Raw genomic sequence first — 26,784 nt, 5'->3', positions numbered from 1 at the left:
AAAACTTGGAATAAACATCAGAACTGGGCAGTATGGTAGTTATGGTGGATATACATGTAGTTCCGTTAATATCCCCTCTGAGCACTTATTTCCTGCCAGACTTGCAATTGCCAGAACTGCAATCCTTTTGCCTAAGCCCTAAGGGCTTTCTTGGATGTGCAAAGGTGCTAGAGAATTCACTGCAACCATCACTGCCCCACCACCTCTCTACTACACTAACTACACGTTGTCCAGTAGCCTCCAACCAATGGCTGGTAGGAGGTGGCGGATATGTATTCTAGCTCCCTTGCCTCTCACTAGGAAACTCAGATGTGTTCTTCACTGTCCCCCATAGATCCCTGCAGGATTCATCTCTAGTTAGACATAGAGGCAACTTGCTTGGAAGTAGTCATTTATTGGTTTCCTATGTCACTTCCCTACTCCCCTACCAGCATTTCTTGGGATAACCTCCCCAATTAAACCAGTTGTCTCTGTGTCTACTTAAATTAGGGCTTAGTAAATGATATGTAATTCTTATTCCATAGTATGCGTTTTGTCCTAATTAAGTAGTCCAGGGGTTGTTCCTGACAGCTAATACGTGAACTGAATGGACTGAGCAAATGTCCTACCAATTCTTGTGCTTGGCATTGGGACAGGTCAGGTTGGTAAGCTGATGTCTTCTGATACAGGCTGTTCTGTCTGGGTTGCCTTGGCTTACACAGCTAGCCAAATGTTTCATAACACTTAATTTCATTTTTCCCAATCGTGAAGAAATGTTGCCAGAATTATTTAATCAGTTTGACTGTCAGCTCCACGACAGCAAGAAACGTGTTCATCTTCTTCATAGCTATGATAGCCCAGTTCCCAGAACAAAAGGCCAGTACATGTTTAAAATATATGAATGAATTAATTTTAATAAAAGAGTAATTTTTAGATGGTACACTAGCAACCCATTTGATGTAATTCATTAAACTGAGCTTCTTAATAAAGAAGCCTGATAAAGATGTGTGTTTATCAAAGACAATGTGTGTCATTAGACTAGGTAATATGTACAAAAGCTATTAGCAAGATATGAAAACCAAATATAAAATTCTAAGCCCCTCAACTAACTAATGGACTCCTCTCTTGGCCAAGGGCATTCCAAAGTAAACCTGAAAAATGAATTGAGGTCATGGTAGGAAGGGGAATCAGACATGCCCCATTATACTCACCTCCCTTTGGAATTCAAGCACAACTGACCATCTGAATTACCCTTGAAACAGAGATCTTAAGACTACAAAACAGACCTTTGTAGCAATAAGACACCAAATTCCAACCTGACTCTAGCAGAGCATCACATGACAGATAGCAGGCTCTGAAAGAAATATTTTCCCCCCACACATATTTATTTGACATACTTTGAAATGGTCCTGCAAAGCTGTCTCTTATAGGGAAAATCTATATCTGTATCTATATCTATAGATTTAAATGTTTGAAAGATACTCTTTCACACTACTTCTCTCCTGGATCAGGGAAAAGACCTGGAAAGGGAGGGGATTCTGGCACCTTTTAGGTCTGATGAGAGCTCTGAAGCCTGTTACCTGGAGGCTTCATCTACATGATAAAACCTTGGTCTCCACAACTCCTTATCTTAACGCAGACACTTCTTTCTACTGAGTACAGGTCTTTAGATAATAACTCTTTCAGTCAATTGCCAATCAGAAAAACCTTTGAATCCATCTATGACCTGGATTCCCCCACCCCCAATCTGCCACCACTTCAAGCTGTCCCGCCTTTCTGGCCTGAACCAATGCACATCTTATATGTATTGATTAATTGTATGTCTCCCTAAAAAAGGTATAAAACCAAACTGTAGCCAGACCACCTTGGGTACATGTTTTCTGCACCTCCTGGGGCTGTGTCATGGTCCTCACAATTGGCTCAGAATAAATTTCTTCAAATATTTTACAGAGTTTACTCTTCATCAACAGGTAGTTGGCAATTACTATTGTTGGAACTACAATTAATGAATATGTGCTAATTGCTATATAATGTGTGCTCTTTTGAAAGACAACATAGGTTTTGGGGTGAGACAGACATGGGTTCAGATTTCAACTGTGCTATTTGCTAGCTGTGTATCTTGAGCAAATTTTCTGGCATACCAGAGTCCCAGATTTCTCAACTGTAAATTGGTCAATGCTACATTTCATCAAATCAAGTACACCATTAGTTATAAGACACACCGTTGCGGCCGGGCACGGTGGCGCAAGCCTGTAATCCCAGCACTTTGGGAGGCCGAGACGGGCGGATCACGAGGTCAGGAGATCGAGACCATCCTGGCTAACACGGTGAAACCCCGTCTCTACTAAAAAATACAAAAAACTAGCCAGGCGAGGTGGCGGGCGCCTGTAGTCCCAGCTACTCGGAGGCTGAGGCAGGAGAATGGCATAAACCCGGGAGGCGGAGCTTGCAGTGAGCTGAGATCCGGCCACTGCACTCCAGCCCGGGCGACAGAGCAAGACTCTGTCAAAAAAAAAAAAAAAAAAAAAAAAAAAAGACGCACCGTTATTTTATGCACCATGAAGAAGAAAAAGTGGCTAAACTATGATAATATGCTTTCTTATCAGGTAGGTTGTAAGAGATTCTTAAATCAGAAGTGTTAAAATATAAACAAATGTGTATCCTAGAGTCTATAAAACATAGAACAATAATTACCTTAAGAGATTATTCTTGTGTAGATTAAGATGGAAATAATGTATGTAAAGCATGTATAGAAAGTAACAAATATTACATCTCTTTTCCTTTTGATTAATCTCCTTAGTTAAAAATTTAAATGTTTGAAAGACACTATTGTCACACTACTTAACCAAATAGATAAAAAAAGTGTAAGAATACTACGAAAGTTGGTTGTCTGGAAAAGACAAAAGCTCTGCAAACAATTGAACCTTGAAGTGTAAGACAATTAATGAGGCAAAATCATAGGACAAAAGAGCATTACACTCTTAAATGAGGAGAGAATCATACCTAAAACAGAATGAAAACAATGCAGATTAAAAAAGAAGTGTGCTTTTCAATTATGAAGACACTAAAAAATTAGCAAGTTGTTAAATAGAAACATCATACAGTTTAGGTTCCTGCACATTTTCAGGCGTCTGAGCCAACTAATCGGAGCGGTGATGTAATGAAGAAAAGAAGAAAGATAAGGGAGTAAAATGTGAGAAGCATTCTCCTTAAAATCAGAATCGAAATAAAGATGCCACTATCACTACTTTTGATCTACTCAACATTGTACTAGTGATAATAGGCATAACAACACAACAAAACAGGCAAGCTATAAGGATTGGAAAAGAAAAAATAAAACTATAATTNGTGTGCTTTTCAATTATGAAGACACTAAAAAATTAGCAAGTTGTTAAATAGAAACATCATACAGTTTAGGTTCCTGCACATTTTTCAGGCGTCTGAGCCAACTAATCGGAGCGGTGATGTAATGAAGAAAAGAAGAAAGATAAGGGAGTAAAATGTGAGAAGCATTCTCCTTAAAATCAGAATCGAAATAAAGATGCCACTATCACTACTTTTGATCTACTCAACATTGTACTAGTGATAATAGGCATAACAACACAACAAAAACAGGCAAGCTATAAGGATTGGAAAAGAAAAAATAAAACTATAATTATTTGCAAACAACATGATTAACTTTATAGAAATACAAATGACAACATAAAAATAAATTCTATTTCTATTCCAGGGACAGTTTAAAAAATAGTAAAAATACTTATTTTATTTATTTATTTTTTTTTGAGACAGAATTTTACTCTGTTGCCCAGGCTGGAGTGCAGTGGCATGATCTTGGCTCACTGCAATCTCCACCTCCCGGGTTCACGCCATTCTCCTGCCTCAGCCTCCCGAGTAGCTGGGACTACAGGTGCCTGCCACCACGCCCGGCTAATTTTTTTGTATTTTTAGTAGAGATGAGGTCACTGTGTTAGCCAGGATGGTCTCGATCTCCTGACCTCGTGATCTGCCTGCCTCGGCCTCCCAAAGTGCTGGGATTACGGGCTTGAGCCACTGCGCCTGGCCTAAAATACATTTTAAAAAAGAATTTATAATAGCCACAGAAAGAAAATTAAGGAACTTATGAATAAATCTAACAAAGCTGAGCAAATCCCTTAGAGATAAAACTATAAAACGGATTCAAAAAACATAAAAGAAGACCTAAGTAAATGAGAGATTTATAATATTTGTAGAACGGAAGGTATAATACTGTAAAGATTTCAGATTTCCCCACATTTGATCTGTATGAAGCTCCAATTCCAATCAAAATTCCTACAGGCTTTTTACGGACATTGGTAACCTGATCCTAAAATTTAAATGAATAAACAAATTTCCATGAATAATCAAGATACTTTGGAAGAATAAAAAGTGTGGAAAATTGCTATCATAGATATGAAAACTTATAAAGCTACAGTTATACAAGCATGTGGTGCTGGCACAGAAGAGATCAGTGGAACAGAATAGAAAGCTTGAGTACAGACAGCACAAACATGGAAACTTGATATGTGGCTGTTGTAACAAGACAGATCAGTGGGCAAAAGGGTATTTCATCAATGGTACAATTGGTTTTTCAATGGGATAACTGTTTTTTCATGTGGGAAAAAGTGAAAATTGAATCTCTATATCATAACAAACACAAAATCGGTTCCTGATACATTAGAGACCAAACTGTGAAAAGTAAAACTTAAAAAAAATTAGAAGAGAATATAAGAAAGTATCTTAATAATTTAGAATAGGAAAAATGTAAATTAGATACAAAATAAGGTATGTAAATAAGATACAAAAAACACACATCAAAAACACAAGAAAAAAATCATGAATTGATTATAGTATAAAATTGCTCACTCCTGTAATCCTAGCACTTTGGGAGGCCGAGGTGGGTGGATCACGAGGTCAGGAGATCGAGACCATCCTGGCTAACAAGGTGAAACCCCGTTTTTACTGATAAAATACAAAAAAATTAGCTGGGCGTGGTGGCGGGCGCCTGTAGTCCCAGCTACTCGGGAGGCTGAGGCAGGAGAATGGCGTGAACTCGGGAGGCGGAGCTTGCAGTGAGCTGAGATCACGCCACTGCACTCCAGCCTGGCAACAAAGCGAGACTCCTTCTCAAAAAAATTTTTTTTTTCAAGATACCAAGAAGAAAAAAGTAAAAACAAAGATAGAAACTGAAAGAATATATTTGAAACACAAATGTATCTGACAAAGGATTAGCATTTAGATTAATAACAATAAACTATTTTGAATAAACCTAAAAAAGACAAAATCTACATGTAAAATAGACAAAAGGGCCAGGTGCGGTGGCTCATGCCTGTAATCCTAGCACTTTGGGAGGCCGAGGTGGGCAGATCGCCTGAGGCCAGCAGTTCGAGACCAGCCTGGCCAACATGACAAAATCCTGTCTCTACAAAAAATACCAAAAAATTAGCTGAACGTGGTGGCACGTGCCTATAATCCCAGCTACTTGGGAGGCTGAAACAGGAGAATAGCTTGAACCCGGGAGGCAGAGGTCTCAGTGAGCGGAGGTCTCAGTGAACTGAGATCACGTCACTGCACTCAGCCTGGGTGACAGAGTGAGACTCTTTCTCAAGAAAATAAAATAAAATAAAATAAAATAAAATAAAATAAAATAAAATGGACCAAAGACTTGAAGAGGCATTTCAGAAGAAGAAATGTATATGGCCAGTAAACATGTGAAAAGATACTCAACCTCAATAGTAACCAAGGAAATACAATTTAAAACCATGTTGGTGAATTGACTGTACGAATGGTTCCAACTTTTCATACCTCCCTGTGCCTAAACTCTGGTAGTTCCTTCCTTCACCAACTCTAGACTTGACCAAATCCAACATGACAATAGCAAACTTATTGCAAGCAGAGCTTGTACAAGTACTTTATGTGTTTCTGCTCTTTCTTTTGCTCTTCCGCCTTAGAATGAGAACAAACCTGTACTGTCTGTCCTACTGGAGAATGAGAGACCCATAGAACAGAGTTGAAACATGAGGTCATCCTAGACCAGCCAGCCCATTGCTAACGTGACAGCTCTCTGTAAGCCATGAGCGGCTCAGGTGAGATCAGCAGAGCCTGGCCCAGATGAGCAGAACCATGCATTACACCCCAGGCTAATGAGAAATATTAAATGGTTGTTTAAGCCACTAAGTTGTGGGGTAGTTAATATGTAACAGTGACTAACTGATACAGATACTATTTTACACCCACTAGACTGGCAAAATTAAGAAGTCTGACAATGCCAAGAGTCAGTGAAGACGTAAAGCAAAGGAAACTCCTAACACACTAGTAGTGCAAACTGACACAACCACTTAGGAAAATAATTTACCATTCACTACCTTATAAGATCAAAACGCCTCATGGCCTAGCAGTTTTATTGCTCTGTGTGTGTGTGGGCACATGTGTATCTTTAAAAATGCATATTCCATATCTATCTATCTATATAATATATATATCTATATATATATATGAGCGTAGTCGTGCTGGACTCCTATTGATTTCAGTAGGGATGGCACCAGTTTTAAGAGGCTGAGGAAGAGACGCAGAGCCAGTGAACAAGACATAGAGTTTTACGAGACTGACACACTGCCTACTGTGCTAATGAAGCATCTAGACATAGGGTTTTATTAGGGGGAACTTAACATATACGGATGGTCCAGGGGCAGTGTGCTAGACAGAACTGCAACCACTTGTAAAAGCATGCAGTTTATAAAGCACCTTAGCATCCTCCCTGCCAGCAACCTCCACGTGGCAACCCCCACTTCTTCAGCTAAACTATCACTGTCAGGCACATCTGCCATATAGGGTATGCTTAAGTTATTGCTGTCAGGTGTACCTCCCATACAACTGTTCATAACAACACTGTTTATAAAAGCAAAAAATGCACACAATCCATGTGTCTCATATCATGAAGGACAAATAATCTGTAGTAGTTACAGAAAATGGAAGAGTGAAGGTGAATAAACAAAAGAAAAATGTTTCAACATGGATTAATCTTACAAACAGAATGTTGAGTGAAAAAGCAAATGGCAGAAGAATACAAGCAGTAGGATGCTATCTACATAAAGTTCAAAAGGTACAAAATGTATCATTTACAAATACATGCAAATGTAGTAAAATTATAACAAAAATAGTATCACAAAATTCAGTGTGGTGGATACATTGGGAGAAGATAGAGAGACTCCAAAAGTTTTGGTGGGCTGGATGCAGTGGCTCATGCCTGTAATCCCAGCACTTTGGGAGGCTAAGTCAGGAGGAGTGCTTGAGGCCAGCAGTTGGAGGCCAGCCTGGCCAACATAGTGAGACCCTGTCTCTATTTTTTTTAAAAAAAGGTTTGGAAACATTCTGCTTCTTCGGCTGGGTTAGTAGGTACATGTATATTCATTTTATTATTCTTTATCTTTTATATGCTACATATCCATTCCAAAGAATCTGTTTATCTGTCTGAAGATGTATGCTTTTGAAATATTTTTTAAAAGCAAAGAGAGAGAGAGATGGAAGCATATCTCTGTTACTGTGTCCTCATCATTGCCGTCAAGTATATAGGGCAGACTCCTGAGGATCTTGCTAACTCTCTATTTCTTTGATATTCTCACCAGAGAACAATCATAGGCACGTGCTTTGTGTCCTGCTGTGGTTCTTTTCCCCTCAAAATCAAGTTTCTAAAATCGTTTTAAGCACATGACCTTTTATTGTGACTCTGTGTGATGCTTTCTGAGCACATGAGTAGTGTGCTGCTTCCTGTATTGACACCGATGTGGAAAAATGGGTAATCATTTACAAGCTGGGAAGATGAATGTAGAGAGACTATGTGTATCACACACAGGAGAGCTACAACTCTCCCAAGTGTTCAGGTTACTTCCTGAGGTAGGAGAGTCCAGCTTTTTCAGAGGTTAGGGTTTTTTTTTTTTTTTTTTATGAGACGGAGTCTCACTCTGTCGCCGAGGCTGGAGTGCAGTGGTGCAATTTCGGCTCACTGCAAGCTCTGCCTCCGGGGTTCAGGCCATTCTCCTGCCTCAGCCTCTGGAGTAGCTGGGAGTACAGGCACCTGCCACCATGCCCGGCTAATTTTTGTATTTTTAGTAGAGACAGGGTTTCACCTTGTTAGCCAGGATGGTTTTGATCTCCTGACCTCATGATCTGCCTGCCTTGGCCTCCCAAAGTGCTGGGATTATAGGCATGAGCCACTGCGCCCGGTCAGGTTAGAGTTCCTTTTAACTTGCAATCTATCGATTGGTAGCTATCCTAAGCCTTGGACTCTACTGGATATATTAGGGTACAAGCGCACATAAGTACATACCCAAGCTAATTGAAAACATATGTCCGCACAGAAACTTGTACACAAATGTTCATAGCAACGTTATTCATAATAGCTAAAATATGGAAACAACATAAATGTTCATCAACTGATGAACAGACACACAAAACATGGTATGTCTGTTCAGTCATAAAAAGAAACGAAGTACTGATACATGCTGCAGCATGGAAGAACCTTGAAAACATTGTGCAGAGTGAAAAGAAGCCAGACCAAAAGGCCACACATTGTTTGATTCCATTTATATGAAGTGAATGTCCAGAATAGTCAAACCAATAGTAATAGAAAGTCGATTAGTGATTTCCAGGTGCTGAGGGGTGGGTGACAATGGGAATAAATGCTAATGAATGCAGACTTTCTTTTTGGGGTGATGCAAAAGTTCTGGAATCAGATAGTAGTGAGGGTTGCACAGTTTTGTGAATATGCTAAAAACCACTGAATTGTATACTTTAAAGATTTATGGTTTGTGAATTATACTTAAAAGAAAAAGCTAATCTATTCAGTTAAAAGATAAGATAGTGGTTATTGATGATGGTGGAGCTGGGTGACTGGAAGAAAGAAGGAAAGGACTTTGGGGTGCTAGACATGTTCTATTTCTTGATCTGGGTGTTGGTTACATAGCCGTGTTCATTTTGAGTTTGAGCCGTGTACATAAGCATGCATTTTTGGATACACATATTGTCATGGGTTCAACTGTGTTGCTCAAAAAGAAATGTTCAAGCCCTAACCCCTAGAGCCTTAGAATGTGACCTTGTTTAGAAACGAGATCATTGGAGATATAATTAATTGAGATCAGATCACACTGGAGTAGGGTGGACCCTAAATTCAATTTGATCTGTCATCTTTATAAAAAGAGAAGAGTAGACACTGACATACAAGGAATATAGTCACATGAAGATGGAGGCAGAGTGGAGTTACACCACCCCAAGCCAAGGAACACCTGAGGCTGCCAGAACCTGGAAGAAGCAAGGAAGATTCTCCTAGAGGATTCAGAGGGAGCGTGACCCTGCCAAGACCTTGATTTTAGATTTTTATCCTCCAGAACTCTGATTTAATAAATTTCTTTTGTTTTAAGCTACCCAGTTTGTGTTTTTTTGTTGTTGTTGTTATAGTAACTCTAAGAAACTAAAACTGATTTTGGACAGGGCATGGTGCCTCACGCCTGTAATCCCAGCACTTTGGGAGGCCGAGGCAGACAGATCACGTGAGGCAGGAGTTCGAGACCAGCCTAGCCAACATGGTGAAACCTCATCTCCACTAAAAAAATACAAAAATTAGCCGGGCATGGAAACCTCATTTCTACTAAAAAAAAACTACAAAAATTAGCTGGGCATGGTGGCGGGCGCCTATAATCCCAGCTACTCGGGAGGCTGAGGCACGAGAATCACTTGAACCTGGGAGGTGGAGGTTGCAGTGAGCCATGATCGCGCCATTGCACACCAGCTTGAGTGACAAGAGCGAAACTCCATCTCAAAAAATAAAATAAAATAAAACAGATTTTGGTACTGGCAACTGGAGTGCTTCTGTAACAAATACATAAAAATGTGGAAGTGGCTTTAGAATTGGGTAATTGGTAGAGGTCTCAAGAATTTTGAGATTCTTCATGAAAAGGAAACCTACATCCCCTTGAAGAAATGGTGGGTGGAAATATGAATGTTAAATATGCTTCTGGTAAGACCTTAGAAGGAAATGAACATGTTATTAGATACTGGAGGAAAGGTGATCCTTCTTATAAAGTAGCCGAAAATCCATCTGAATTGGTTCTGCAGTTGAGTGGAAGGCAGAACTTGTAGGGATGAATTTAGCTGAGAAGAGCTTAGGCTAAGGACATAGAGATGAATGTTCAATGCCTGCCTAGAGAAGAAAAATAAGGGGGCAACTCTCATGTAATGAAAAGAGTACCGGACTTGCAGTCAAAAGAACTGGGTTCAGGCTGGGTATGGTGGCTCACGCCCATAATCCCAGCATTTTGGGAAGCCGAGGCAGGTGGATCACTTGAGGTCAGGAGTTCGAGACCAGCCTGGCCAACATAGTGAAACCCTGTCTCTACTAAAAATACAAAAATCAGCCGGGTGTGGTGGCATGCGCCTGTAATCCCAGCTACTTGAGAGGCTGAGGCAGGAAAATCGCTTGAACCCAGGAGGCAGAAGTTGCAGTGAGCCAAGAATGACCCTGAGCAAATGTATTGTTTCTGATCCTTACTTTCCCCGACCACAACAAGTATGAAAACTTTCCTTGCCTTACCTTCCTTGCCCACAGCTGCAGGTCTGTGTGAGAGAGGAGAGCATTAGTCAGGGGAAGTGATCTTTCTTCAGGGAGTTGGAAGATGGGTAAATATCATTCTGTTGAAGATAAGGGAGGCAGGAGGCCGGGAGCGCCTTCCAAATGGGAGAATGTAGGATGCTTCTGCGGCCTTTGCTGATGTTGGCTGACTCAGCAGTGAAAGAGTTGGTGATGGGATCTGAACTGAATGTGAGTTAGGTAAGATCACAGCTCAGAGACAGATTTTTTTCCTGAAAATGCACAACTTGTGAGTTTCTTCCCAAACGTGAACCAAAATCCCATTTAACTACTTGATAGATGTGAACTAAGAACCACAAAGTAGGCTGCTTTTGTACTTCCACCCCCTCACCTGCCCCCCAGAATGTGGAACACTTAGGAATATTCTGGGGTAATGAGTCTTTCAAATCTCTTTGGTGTTCTGAGTGTCATATTTTCATTATGCCTGAAACTACTTCACAAAATCTGAATAACATAATTAGTCTTTGTCAAACATAATTTCTTAAGAGTCTTTAGATCCTTTGTGGTAATTAAAATCACTGCAACTTCTGAAAATGTGTAAGATGTCTAGGTTGTTGGATACCATTTTGTATATTGCCATTCAACAAAGCCTATCATTAAGCTAAATAATAGGTAGGTTATATAGCTAAAAAATGTAAAAAAATAAAAAAGTTGCAATTGCCATTATTAGAGAGAGTACAGATTTTGCACTTAAAGCAAAATGCTTTTAAAATATTACTTGGTAAACCCCAGGTACAACCAAATATATTCTTTTCTTTTCTTTCTTTCTTTCTTTCTTTTTTTTTTTTTTGGACCCAGGGTATCAATCCATCACCCAGGCTGGTGTACAGAGGCTTACTGTACTCTCAATTTACCAGGCTCAAGCAATTCTCCCACCTCAGCCTCCTTATTAACTGGGACTACAGGTGCTCAACACCACACCTGGCCAACTTTTTTGTATTTTTAGTAGAGATGGGGTTTCACCATGTTGCCCAGGTTGGTCTCGAACTCCTGGGTTCAAGTGATCTGCCTGCCTCGGCCTCCTAAAGTGCTGGGATTACAGGCCTGAGCCACAGTGCCCAGCCTCAGATACATTCTGCTGTTTTCCATTGTGCTGTTCTGTATGGCAGCCACTAGCCACATGTAGTTATTTACATTTAGATTTATATTAATTAAAACTAAATAAAATGTAGCATTCAGTTCCTCATTCTCATGAGTCACATTTCAAATGTTCAATCGCCACACATGACTGGTGGCTACATATTAGTGTAGATAAGGAACATTATATCATCACAAAAAGTTCTTAAGCACAGAACCGCTTTAAAGGTCGAGCTAGTAGAAAGAGCTAGGACACACCCTCGTTTAAGTTTTGATTGAAATGGATTTTCCTTTATTCCCATTTCTGTCTAGGGGAGCACTAAGAGTATTTGAGATGACTTCTAGAAATACATCTTTTAAAATGTAGGTATGTAGTTAATGAACAAGGCTGTTTCTCTTGGCATTAGTATTAGACTTAATATCGATGTCTGCTCTAAAAGAATGGTTCATGTTTTACAGTCATTAAAGTCATGTTTTTGGAGGCCATTTAATGACATAAGGAAGTGCTAATGCTATAATATTAGTTCAAAAAACCCACAGACACAATAGGATACCAAAATATACTCAACATGGTAATCTTTTAGCAATTAACTAGTGGTGATTTTTCTATTTTCCATAATTTTAAAATAACTTGTATTATTTAGTTAACAGAGGAAAAATATTTTTTTAAATGTATATATTTGAGGTTTGGAGTAGATAGATAAGTAAAATCCAAAGCACAAAACAGATCACTGGGGGGCTTCCTTTTCTGTTTTAATGGATAACTGAAGGGTTGGTGGCATTAAAAGCACTTGGGACTGGGTGCAGTGGCGCACACCTGTAATCCCAGCACTTTGGGAGGCCAAGGCAAGTGGATCACCTGAGGTCAGGAGTTCCAGATCAGCCTGACCAACATGGTGAAACCCCATCTCTATTAAATACAAAAAATTAGCCGGGCATGGTGGCACATGCTTGTAATTGCAGCTACTTGGGAGGCTGAGGCAGAAGAATTGCTTGAACCCAGGAGGTGGAGGTTGCAGAGCCAAGATGGCACCATTGCACTCCAGCCTGGGCAACAAGAGCGAAACTCTGTCTCAAAAAAAATAAAATAAAATAAAATAAATAAACAGCACTTGGTTGGCTAGCAGTTTCCATGAAGTGTGATTCAGAAAATAAGTCTGTGGACTGGAGCTGTTAAAGAAGGTGATACTAAAGCCAATATTAACATACCAGGCCATCTGCAGACTGCAGTAAGGAACTAGGTTCAAACGCAGAGAAATCAACATGTCAGGGCATAAAAAGCAAGCTAGGTCAAAACCTCACAGCTTTACTGCATTAAAAAGCATCAAGTTATTTAAAAAGTCATTTTCTGTACTTAATTTTGATTATTTTAAAATTGCTATCTTAACTTTTTTACAGGTGATTTTGGACAATCTGCTTTTTCACTTTTTCAAGCCTTTTCCTAACATTCAGACAGTACTTACCTATCATTGTGCAGATGAATCAGCTGAACTGAAATTACAGTAATTTTATAAATGAGCTCTAATCTCACACACTCTGCATTTTATTTTATTATTAATTAATTAATTATTATTATTATACCTTAAGTTCTAGGGTACACGTGCACAACGTGCAGGTTTGTTACATATGTATACATGTGCCGTGTTGCTGTGCTCCACCCATTAACTCATCATTTATATTAAGTATATCTCCTAATGCTATCCCTTCCCCTCCCCAACCNTATTATTATACCTTAAGTTCTAGGGTACACGTGCACAACGTGCAGGTTTGTTACATATGTATACATGTGCCGTGTTGCTGTGCTCCACCCATTAACTCATCATTTATATTAAGTATATCTCCTAATGCTATCCCTTCCCCCTCCCCCAACCCCACGACAGGCCCTGGTGTGTGATGTTCCCCTTCCTGTGTCCAAATGTTCTCATTGTTCAATTGCCACTTATGAGTGAGAACATGTGGTGTTTGGTTTTCTGTCCTTGTGATAGTTTGCTCAGAATGATGGTTTCCAGCTTCATCCATGTCCCTACAAAGGACACGAACTCATCCTTTTTTATGGCTGCATAGTATTCCACGGTGTATATGTGCCACATTTTCTTAATCCAGTCTATCATTGGTGGACATTTGGGTTGGTTCCAAGTCTTTGCTATTGTGAATAATGCTGCAATAAACATATGTGTGCATGTGTCTTTATAGCAGCATGATTTACAATCCTTTGGGTATATTTACATATACCCAAAGGGCTGGGTCAAAAGGTATTTCTAGTTCTAGATCCTTGAGGAATTGTCATACTGTCTTCCACAATTGTTAAACTAGTTTATAGTCCCACCAACAGTGTAAAAGCATTCCTATCTCTCCACAGCCTCTCCAGCACCTGCTGTTTCCTGACTTTTTAATGATCACCATTCTAACTGGTGTGAGATGGTATCTCATTATGGTTTTGATTTGCATTTCTCTGATGGTCAGTGACATACTCTGCATTTTAGATATATTTTAATGTACATACACATATAAAACTGGGTTTATATAAAGACAAATTAAATAGGTTCATGTATAAGTACTTCAGTGTTAGCTATTATAATATATCAAACTACACAATTTTGCTTAACCTTCTTTTCCGTGACTGTATTACATACATGGATGCTTTGTAGTTATCTACTGGGTCTCATAGTCAGTTGAGAATAATTTTAATTAAAGGTGAATTTAAAGGTTAAATTCCTAGTGAAAATTAGAATACTTAAGAGGAAGAGTGACAGTCGATCAGTGAAGCACATTTCATCTGGCTGAGACCAACAGCACTGACTTTTGGGCAGCAGAGCTGGAGAAGGCACAATTTTATGCAGTGGAGGAGAAGTGTGGAGGGGTGAGAGATGGGGACACTTCTTGAGGATAGGCAGGGAAAGGACTGGAAGAAAGTGAGTTAAACAATACGAAAAAGCACTAAAAGCAAATTTTATCCCTTTTGCAGTGTTGCCCAACACCCTGATGAAGGCAAACCCCTGTCACAATCCTAAAAATCATCTTGCCTTGGAGCATCTGTTAGGCTGCTTGGAAAGTGTTATAGACCAGACAAAGGGCCCTTACCATCCATTGAGAGCCTGCCAAGTCATCTTTGGGTCATTAGATGATTAAATAACTTAAAGTTTTCATTTGAATCTCCCTGTGGAGACAGTGTTTGATGCATTTCACAATATTCTGCATGTTCCCACAATTTAGGTACCAACTGCTTAAGAAAGGTCCAGGAACAGATTTCCCCAAGTGGTGTTTTCATCTGCTGTTTTGTTCCTTCATGGCCAGGACCAAACTCCTTATCACCTCTGACAGTCCTCAGCTATAGGAGCAAGAATTAAAACAAACTGCACTATGTTTGCAGATGTCAATTTTGAATACATGGCTTTGCCGGGAAAATCGGAGTTTACCTTATCATTATGCTCCCAACTGAGAAATTAAGTTAAGGCTTATTAGAGAAAGAGGCACCATTTGTTTGTTCTTTACTGCCCTGAGACTTGCCATAATGATCTTGGCTTAGATTGCCATTTAAATTCACATGGCTCATCACAGGACTGTTAAACTTATTCATATCACAAAGGAAGTCTAACACACTATGTCAACACATTTACTGAGGCTGATCTGAAGGTAGCGAGTTATCTCAGCTGGTCACAGTTGGTTACGATTGCACTCCTTGTTCTACTCTTTCCTCCCTTCTCACTACTGCACTTAACTAGTCTTACAAGAAAAAAAAAAAAAGAAAAAGAAGGAAAGAAAAAAGAAAAAGTCCACACTTTCATTGAGTGCGTAGTGAGTGCATAGCACTGTGTTCAATACCAGGAACACGGTGACAGATATAAACAGCTTCAATATTTGTAGGCTTATGATGTTTCTCCAATCAATAGGCTGACACGATACTGGGACTTTTTATCCCCAGGGAGAAAGAGAAGAGAGGAGATACGGTCTGGTCGATGCACCTGTTCTGTATCTTGGTCCCTGCAGTAGTGATGATGACTGGACCTTTTGAAAGTTGGAGATGCTTTTCCAGGACTCCTGAGATCCATGGCTGATCTAGACTCTAAGTATCACACTGGTGTTGCTCAAAGGTTATATTAATATATAGCTGTGAATTCATGCATACGTGCCCAGACTTTACGTCTAATGTAGGGCCCGTAGGGCTGGGTTCAAGAGGTTTGCAGTCTTATGCCCTCTTCAATAACCCTTCGAGAACTAGCTTTCTTTTACTAACCCTCCAAGAACCATTGTGTAGAGGCTGAGTTACCCTGCTGCACTGGTTCTGTATTGCTGCTTTAACAAATTACCACAATATAGCATCTTAACACAAATGTATGATCTTACATTTCTGTAGGATAGAAGCCTAAAACGAGTCTCCCTGGGCTAAAATCAAAGCATTGCCAGGGTACTCTCCCGTCTGGAGGCTCTAGGAGAAAATCCAATTTCTTGTCCTTACAGTTTGCAGAGACCTTCTGTCTTCCTGGACTCATGGTCCCTTCCCTTCATCTTCGAAGTCAGCAGCATAACATCTCTGTGTCTTTCTTTCATATCCACATGCTCCTTTGACTGACTTTACTGTTGTGCCTCCCTCTTTTCTTTTCTTTTTTTTTTTTTTTGAGACAGAGTCTCACTCTTTCACACAGGCTAACACATTCGCAGGTTCCGGAGTTTAGAACCTGGGCATCTTTGGGGCCACTATGCTGCCTACCACGCCAACCCACATGTTTTCCTCCCTCAGGGCCATCTCTCCGAAGCCCATTCCAGAGATTTTTGGAGCAAAGAATGTTTCCTGTGGTGCAAGCATGGAAGGGCTTATCTTTGAGGCTGCCCGAAGGGGCAAGCAGTCCTTGGGAGAAAGAAGCTGGAGGTAGCACTGGGTGTCCACAGCCTGTAGAAGATGTGAAGAGTCAGCCAGAGCAGATGCTCCTTCTCTTGTTTGTTTGTTTGTTTTGAGATGGAGTCTTGCTCCGTCGCCTGTGCTGGAGGCAAGTGGTGCTATCTCTGCTCACTGCAACCTCCACCTCCCGGGTTCAAGCGATTCTTCTGCCTCAGCCTCCCGAGTAGCTAGGACTACAGGTACGCCACCACGCCCGGCTAATTTTTGTATTTTTGGTAGAGACGGGGTTTCACCATATTGGCCAGGCTGGTCTCCAACTCCTGACCTTGTGATCCATCCATCTCGGCCTCCCAAAGTGCTGAGATTACAGGTGTGAGCCACCATGCCCAGCCTGTTCCTTCTCTTAAAAGAGAATAGAGGAAGGTAGATTTCCAGGGATGGAGGGCCAGTGGGCGGGGGGAGGGGAGGGCAGGGAAGATCTAGAGATGTCTCCAAAAAACCATGAGAATTCTCAGGAGAAAAAAAGTCTGCTTTTGGCTTGGTGCAATGGCTCGTGCCTGTAACCTGGGAGGCCAAGGTGGGAGGATCATTTGAGGTCAGGAGTTCGAGGCCAGCCTGGCCAACATGGTGAAAACCTATCTCTACTAAAAAATACAAAAAATAGCCAGGTGTGGTGGCAGGCACCTGTAATCCCAGCTGCTTGGGAGGCTGAGGCATGAGAATCGCTTGAATCCGGCAGGTGGAGGCTGCAGTGAGTCGAGATTGCGCCATTGCACTCCGGCCTGGGCAACAGAGTGAGACTCTGTCTCAAAAAAAAAAAAAAAGTCTGCTTTTAACACATTCCAATACCATTTAGCTCTGATGAGGGTACCAAAGTAGAACTTTCTTGCTCTTTTTCTTTATCTTTCTCCCATAACCCAAGCCTGTGGAGGTAAAACAAACAAACAATATCAAAACCAAAACTGGTTAGCAAGATGGGGAATGAGGAGAAGATAAACCTGGCAGAAAAGGAGAAAAAAAGGCCGATTTCTTCAGGATAAAGACGGTGAGAAGATTTATAGATTCGTTAGGGCGTGCCTGGTGGATTGACACCTGTGTGTTGGGGCGGACGGAGTAGGATTGGGTAGAAGAGACAGTGAACTGGAATGCAGTTGTAACAGAGGCCTCAGCCTTTCCTATGAGAGAGTTCTGCAGCGGGGTGGCCCTTCTTAAGTTGTCTGACCTTAAGAGGGTGCTCGACACTTCCTCACCCCGTTAACCAGTCATTGGATGAGGGCTGTCCCTGGGGAAGAGGCATGACCTTGGCTGAGGCATTTTCTTTTACTAAGGACAATTTCCAGAGAGCCACTCAACTGAGAACCATCATGGCCAATCTCAGCCGCTGGGGGATGACTGGGACATCCCTGTGGGCTGTGCACAACGGCATCCACTACACTGTGTGCTGGGACACAAGCAGCGGGGAGAGAGAGAGAGTTTTAAAGGATTGCAGGGAACTTGGTTTTCAATTAGCATCCAGAGTAGTTTTATTACCTTAAAGATTTATTACCAGGAAAATTAAGGGATTTGCTCTAAACTTCATCTATGAACAAGGAAAGAAATATCCCCACTGAATATGTATATAGGTCTGTGTTGCTAAATAGCTAGCTAGCTAAAGTTACTTACATTCCTCAAGACTTGGTTACAATTGCAGCAGTTTCCAGAGAAGCAGCATCTGGGAAGGTTACCTTTGCATAAGAAAATTCTACAAGGGGTGTGATTATGCAAAGGGAGGCCTAGACCAGTGGTTCTAAAAATGTGTGTGTGTGTGTGTGTGTGTGCATGCATGTGCCTCGGATCCCTTTGGCAGTCAGTATAGCCTATGGAATCTCATCTCTGAATCATGTTTTCCTATGCATAAAATAAAATACATAGTATCACAAAGAAAATCAATTATATTTAAATAATGTCAGCTGAGTACAGTGGCTCATGCTTCTAATCTCAGTACTTTGGGAGGCTAAGGCGGGCACATTGCTTGAGCCCAGGAGTTCAAGACCAGCCTAGGTAATAAAATGAGACCCTGTTTCTAAAAAAAAAACAAAAACAAACAAACAAAAAAATAGCTGCGTGTGGTGGTGCATACCTATAGTCCTAGCTACATATGTTAGTGTCATCGATACTGCTAATGTTACTGAGGTTGTTGCCTACATTCATAGTTAAAGGAAATGCCAAACTTCAAGTTGAAGTTATTGAAAATAAAGGCGTGATTTTTTTTTCTACTCAAGTCTACAACCCCCCAAATTCAATTTGCAAACTCCCTGGGAGTCCATGGACTCCAGGTTAAAACTTTTGCAATCTGGAATAGGCTCAGCTGATCTTCTACAACATAATAAAGTAATAACAATTTTCAGGGTCTTTTTTTGGGGAAGGTGGGCTGATGGTGAGACACGTTGAAGGTCTTAGAATTCTAAGAGAGAGAGAGAAAGAAAAAGGGGAGAAGAGAGAGAGAGAAGCAGGGCTACAGTAAACAGATAAGTTAAGACCAGGGATCTATAGATGATATTGGCCAAATCATCAGGAAAAGTCTGTTACACACAGCCCCTTTTTGTCAGTATGTTGTAAGGGGGAAAGAAGGGGGCAACTGTACATGTTTGGGGAGGGGCAACAAAGAGAAGTGCACCCACCCATGTGAGGCCAGAGTGGCTACCCGAGAACTACATCCAGAGAGCAGTTAGGAGCCAGTTGACTATGAATAAACAGCTGACAGTGTGGGCTGAGTCATGGTGGCCAAAAGACCAACCTTCTTCAACCCAAATATGTTAGAGGCAAGCGTCTGTTGCCTGAAAGGGAGAAGCTGGATCTTGCATGGATAGGAGCTACCCAGAGGCTAGACACTGAGGTTACCTCTAGCTAAATAGGTGAATGTGATCCTGTAGGCAACCAAGGGCTAGTGCCAGGGAGGATGTAGCAAAGGAGTGTCTACTGTAAGTAAGATCATAGAAGGAGCATTCTGCCATGGTTGTGGGATAAGATGGGACAGTCACAGGTAGAGACATAGTACGGTAAAAAGAATGATAAATATCTCATTAGTAATTTTAATATTTTGATTACCTGTTGACATGGTTTGGCTGTGCCCCCACCCAAATCTCAGCTTGAATTATATCACCCAGAATTCCCACGTGTTGTGGGAGGGATCCAGAGGGTGGTAATTGAATCATGGGGACTGGTCTTTCCCGTGCTAGGCTCATGATAGTGAATAAGTCTCATGAGATCTGATGGGTTTATCAGGGGTTTCCGCTTTTGCTGCTTCTTTATTCTCTCTTGCTGCTGCCATGTAAGAAGTGCTTTTTGCCCTCCACCATGGTTGTGAGACCTTCCCCAGCCACGAGGAACTGTAAGTCCAATTAAACCTTTTTCTTTTGTAAATTGCCCAGTCTTGGGTATGTCTTTGTCAGCAGCATGCAAATGGACTAATACACAGATTGAAATGGTATTTTGGATATATAGGATTCAATGAAATCTATTATTATAACTAATTTCACCTGTTCTTATTTTTTAATGTGGTCACCAGAAAATTCAGAACTACTTATACGGTTGGCATTATATTCCTATTTGTAGAAATAACATGTAGTTATTTCACCTAGACATAACTCATGCCATTAACTCACGTAACTCCTATAGTTATAATCTGGCTTAGACTATACAAACACTTTGTAAGCTTCTGCAATCTTCTGCATGTTCCCTCTTTCCTTATTTTCTCTCTGGTTTTTGGGAAATCCTTTAATAGAAAATGGGCCCATATGTTGTCTTCCTAGTGTCATAGAAGTGGCAACTGTGGGGATGTGACGGTCCATGCTAAACCCAAGCTGGAATGAGAAGATTATCCCCTGTAAAGGGACAGATTTTGTAGTAGCAGGAACTAAGAAGCTATCCAAATAGACTAACTTGTTGGCAATGCTGAAAGGAAGAAAAGGAGAATTTGTGTTGTTAACCTGTGCCTTGGCAACAGAACGGCTCCTAAGAGATTCTCAAGATTTCCAAAGACATTGGCAGCAAGGACTAGGTTGAGAAAGGTTCAGCTCTCTCATACCTTCCTTCCCACTATCTCTATCTCACACCTCATAGACTACCAGACCCTCCAAATTCTCTCAGAAAATCAGTCCTTTTGTGTCCTAACCAGCCTATCCTGAAGCTCATCACCTGAACCCCTTATCCTCCAAAACCACAAAATTCCTTGAAAAGCCGCTAGAATATCAGGCTCCTTCCTGGAAAAACCCTAACCATGGATCTATTTCCTAAACTGCCTTCTCCATTTCTACCTCTGAGTTTCCAGGTACACGTACAGAGCATCACTCAATCCTGCAGATTGGCCCATGAAAAATTCATGGGCTGCAGTCCCAGCTGTACCCTCCGCAATGCACAGCAGTGCACACGCTGGACAGCTCTCTCATTCCTTTCAGTAATCGTTCAAATCCTTACAACTCTCAGGGGCCCTGAGGATTGGCAAAAAGTGCCCCTTCCACCAGTTAGTGTATTATGGTATTATGGCTCAATCTGGACAGCTCTGACCTTGGAGTAGGGGGAAATGGGGGAAGGGTCCCCGTGGGAAGCTTCCTTGGCTGCACACACATTCTTACACACATTCTGTGCCCACATTGTAACAACCTGCCCCACTCCCCACTGTTTGGTTTCCACAGTATCAGTAGCTTATATATTCTGTGCTATCTGTACCCTCCTGCCACAGGCAAAAAGAAGCAAGGTTGGAGTCTGGTAGATTAATGAGTCAGACCTCCGAGGGTGGGAGGAGTAACTTCAGGGGATGCTCGGAGCGTGATTCACACAGGACACAGCCATGCATGTGTATGAGTGTGTCAGTGACAGTGTACAATGCAAACTCTTTTTCCACGTATATGCATGGTCTTATGTATATTGTGGGATTATATTCAGGAGGAGTATATTTTCTGCTTTTCCGTGACTTGATCAGAAGGCCAGAATCTCTGTCCTTCACATTCTGGGATAAGTTAATATATGGTGCCCTTGTGCAGTACACAACCCAGACACCTTTACTGGGAGCCTTAACATAGTCTCCTCAAAACCCTCGCACCATTCCCGTCTATTCCATTGTCAGAGGATGGCTGCCTTAGTCCATTTTCGGCTTCTATAACAGAATACCATAGACTGGGTGATTTCTAAACAATAGATGTTTATTTAGCTCACAGTTCTGGAGACTGGGAAGTCCAAGAGTATGGCGCCAGCATCTGGTGAGGGCCTTCGTGTTGCATTATCCCATGGCGGAAGGCAGAAGGTAAGTGAGCACAGGAGACAGAGTGGAAATTGGGCAGAATTCATCCTTTTTATCTGGAACCCACTCCCTCAATAACTAACCCACTCCTGAGATAAAGGCCTTAATCTATTATTAAGGGCAGAGCCCTCACAACCTAATCACCTCTTAATGGTCCCACTTCTTAATACTATCACAATGGCAATTCAATTTTAACATAAATTTTGGGCTGGGACATTCAAATCATAGCAATGGCTTTGCCTCTATTAATGTGAACTTTCTCAACTTTCTGTTTCCCACCTGCAAATCTATATACCTCGGTGCCCTTCTCTTGCCTCTCGCTTCCATTTCAGAGTATCAAGTGTTTGTCTTTGTGAGGTCAACAACTACTATGCTCTTGATGCTATCATCGAGTTCCTCTGGATCTCGCTATATTAGTTATTCTCCTTGCTCTGATTTCTTCACATATTTCTCTCCATGTGCCTTCCAGTTGTCCCAGAAAATCGATTTCAATCCACAAAAACCTTCTCTTGACTGCCAAGTCCTTACAGCTTTTTTTCTGTTCTCTTTCAGCCAATCTGAAAAGAGAATTCTCTCTTTTTTTCTCTTTTTTTTTTTTTTTTTGAGAGAAGATCTCACTCTGTCACCCAGGCTGGAGTGCAGTGGCATGAGCGTGGCTCACTGCAGCCTCGACCTCCCTGGGCTCAGGCAATCCTCCCACCTCAGCCTCCTGAGTAGCTGGGAATACAGGTGTACACCACGACAGCCAGCTAATTTTTGTACTTTTTGTAGAGATGAGGTTTCACCATGTTGCCCAGGCTGGTCTCAGACTCCTGGGCTCAAGTGATCCTCCCACCTTGGCCTTCCAGAGAGCTGGGATTACAGATGTGAGCCACCGTGGTTGGCCCAAGAAAACTCTATTACTGTTTTCACTCTTCACCCACTATACTCTGGGCTCCATCTCTATCACTCAGCTTAATGTTCTTTCACAAGGGTCTTCAAGTACCTCCACATTGCCTGATTTGCTGGGTAACTTTTTGGTCCTTATTTTACTAAACTCCTCTATGGGGAGAACCCACTCCTAATGTTTAACGTGGGTTCTTTTCTACTTCCTAAGTGTCTCGGCTGGGTTGAGAAATAAAAGGAAAGAGCACAAGAGAGAGAAATTTAAAGCTGGGTGTTGGGGGGAGACATCACATGTCGGCAGGATCCATGATGTTCCCTGAGCCGTAAAACTAGCAAGATTTTATTAGCGATTTTCAAAAGGGGAGGGAGTGAACGAATAGGGTGTGGGTGACAGAGATGACACACTTCACAAGGTAATAAAATATCACAAAGCAAATGGAGGCAGGGCGAGATCACAGGACCACCGGATGAGGAGAAATTAAAATTACTAATGAAGTTTCAGGCACACATTGTCATTGATAACATCTTATCAGGAAACAGGGTTTGAAAGCAGACAACCTGTCTGACCAAAATTTGTTAGGCGGGGAATTTTCCTCCTCCTAAGAAGCCTGGGAGCGCTTCAGGAGACCGGGGCTTATTTCATCCCTTCCGCTTCGACCATAAAAGATGGCATGCCGGCCGGGCGCGGTGGCTCAAGCCTGTAATCCCAGCATTTGGGAAGAGCCAGAGGTTTAGAGGGCTTGGGATCTATGGAGGTCGCGAGATCGAGACCGAACCCTGGTAATAAGTGGGAAACCGCTATCCAAATAGCGTATTCTACATTAAAATAAACTTAGAATCAAAAATCTGAGCGGGGCAATGCTGCGAAAGGGGAAGTAGGAAACGAGAGGAGCGTCTTGGTAGCTGCAGCTATCTGGTGTAGAGGTCGGACGCAGGAGAATGTGGATATTTCGCGAGCGCGGAGCTTGCGTTGGACAAGCAGTCCGGACGCCACGTGCCCTTCCTAAGCCTGGGCAGCAGAAGCGATTTCCTCAAGAATCTTCCAAAGATCTCCGCAAAATATAAGAAAAACAAAAGGATGAAGTGCGTTAAAGACGGGCCCGTCTATAAAGGCTACCTGATTGCAGAAGGCTTGCATAGTCTCTTTCTCGGGCTCTTGTTCCTATCAGCTTAGACCGAAAAGAATTCGCTCTGATACTCTCACTCCTTAATTCTGCTTATCTGAATCAGATCGCACTCCTATGCCATCTAGTGTACCGCTCCGGACCAGCTCACAACGCCCTGCAGTTCAAAAGTTACAAATTCTCTCAGTCTCTTGTTACACCACTGAAAGATCGTCTATCGCTGTTATCCTGTTCTTTTTTTTTAAGATGCCCAGATTTCATATTATTCAAACACACATGCTCTACAAACAATTTGTGCAGCTGACACCATCACAGGGTCCTGAAGCAACATTCGTTCTCCTCAGTTTACGAAGAAGATGACGGGATTAAGAGATTAAAGTAAAGACAGGCATAGGAAATCACAAGGATATTGACTGGGGAAGTGATAAGTGTCCATGAAATCTTCACAATTTATGTTCAGAGATTGCAGTAAATACAGGCATAAGAAATTATAAAAGTATTAATTTGGGGAACTAATAAATGTCCATGAAATCTTCACAATTTATGTTCTTCTGCCGCGGCTTCAGCCAGTCCCTCCGTTAGGGGTCCCTGACTTCCTGCAACACTCCTCAGTACATCTGACATTGATGATCACTTCTTTCCCCAGAAAACTCTTGATAGATTCTACTGGCTTCCATGATACTTTACTATATAGAACCTATCAATCAGTGGGAGGACCATGTCCAACATCCTTGTCTAGGATGAACAGTTACACTCAGAGTCCCTGGCTGGGCAGCCCCATGCTCTCCTAAGTTGAGAGAAACCGATCTATAGCCAGTTTGTGGAGGTCATGCTGAGTAGGGTGTGTGTTAAGGCAGCCATGGGAAGTCTTGGCTTGAGGGTTTCAGGCCTGGCCTTCTTTATATCTGTAAGAGTGCTTTATCCTTATACTACATTTACTGTTAAAGTTTCTGTTGGTTATGATCAAAAGGAGGCTTGTCTAAGGTAAACACCATGCACTTTAGAGTTTATCCTCTGAAATGTACATTTGTGGGTTTCACTGGTCTCGAACCACACAGTTTCTTACTGTAATTCTCGCTTGCTCTTTACTGAGAACAACTATATCAATGTTGTATCCACCTGATTTTGAGGATCTGGTTGCAAATGGTCTGAATCACTTATTTGCAATTTTGGGGAGACCATGTGCCCATGAAACATAACTCAATGTGGTGATCTAGGTAACTGGACAGAGATTAGGGACACCATTGCTACTGATTAGATTCCTCTGAATTTTACTTTTTTGAAGCTTCCTTTTTTTTTTTTTTAGATAGGGTCTTGCTATGTTGTCCAGGCTGGTTTTGGACTCCTGGCCTTAAGATGTCCTCCTGCCTTGGACTTCCAAAACGCTGGGATTACAGGAATGAGCCACTGCACCTGGCTGAGGCTTCTTAATGTATGATGGAATATAGCTAATTGAACAATGGCAATTATTCTCATCTTCCCTTAAAAAAATCTACTTTGGTGATAAAATTATTTATTCTAAAGTATGACAAATTCCTGAGCATTTGAAGCTCTCCATTCTCCTTTTGTCGACTATTATGCTCAGCTGTGACCCACAGTTATTGCTGACCTATCCTCCTCTTTTCCTCATGCATATGTATGACTGTGCAGTCTGTACCATGCACATTCTTTTACTGTACATACATTTATATACATTCCTCATCTCTCCATCAATCCCAGTCCTTTAAACCCAGCATAAGATGCACCTCTTCCCTGAAACCTTGCTCAAGAGCTTCTAGTTACAATCCTTTTGATCTTCTTGGGATTCCTCCAGCCCAGTGGTTATCAACTGGGAATGATTTTGTCCCCTAGAGTCATTTGGTAATATCTGGAGACATGTTTGGTTGTCACAGCTGGGGTGGGAGCTGCTAGCATTTAGTCAGTAAAGGTCAAGGATTGTAGCTACACATCTTACAGTGCACACAATAGTCCCCCACAACAAAGAATTATTGGACCAACAATGTCCATAGTGTTGAGAAACCCTGCAGTGTAGCCTGACTTAGCACCCCCTATCATTTGATTGCTCATTATGGTATAGAATCTGAGGGCTGGATGGGAATCTTTAGAAATCATCCTATCACCCTCGTATTTTATAGGTTGGAAGACCAACCCAAAAGAAGCTGCGGGGAGTCACAGAGTAGAGTGAATCTTTGGCAGGGTTGTGTCCCTTGACTCCTGGGCCATTGGCCATTTCTGTTCACTTATGCAGCTGTTCCCTTCCTCCCAGGTAGGTTTAAAACTTTAAAAGCAAAGTTAGAATCTTTTTCTTCAGCTTGTAGTGACTCTCCCCTCCATCCCTTCACCCTCAGCCCAGTACTAGAAACACAGCATATATTTGTTGTCATATCAAAATAGTCCCAGATTGTGTAAAATATTTTATTCCCCTGCAGACATATTTTTTAAAAAGAAATGTAAGCCTATCTCCTGGATATAACCTCTTAAAAGGAGAGATGCTTACTTCTAAATCACAGAAGAAATCCTACAGAGACCTTCTGTGCAAGCATGTTCAACATTAGAGTAAACACCAGCCAAGTGAGGCTTATTTATTTAAATGATGGTGATGAAAATCACCAGCTAGCAGTTCAGAGGAAAACAGGAAAGGTCTCTACTAAGGGGAATGATGAACTGAATCCTTACAGAGAAACTGAAAAACAACAACGAAAATCAGAAAGGACATCACATTGTATATGTTTGTAAATTTGATCCTATACACTCTGACTTATAATCCATTCCCATCAATCAATAAATTATTCTCATTGAGGAAAAATATGTAAGCAATTGTTGAAATGGAGTTCAAAAAGGCTAGGTTAAACATGCAATGAAGGAATATCAGAACAGTACTTCAGACTGCAAAAGAGGAGCTGGTTGACTAGAGTTCTTCATTTCAGAGGCAGAATAGTGTAAGAGG

This window comes from Rhinopithecus bieti, unplaced genomic scaffold (genome assembly GCF_001698545.2).
Source record: "Rhinopithecus bieti isolate Rb0 unplaced genomic scaffold, ASM169854v2 scaffold_13349, whole genome shotgun sequence".
Taxonomy (NCBI): Eukaryota; Metazoa; Chordata; class Mammalia; order Primates; family Cercopithecidae; genus Rhinopithecus; species Rhinopithecus bieti.
The sequence above is the reverse complement of the archived record's forward strand: the minus strand, read 5'-3'. Positions refer to the sequence as shown.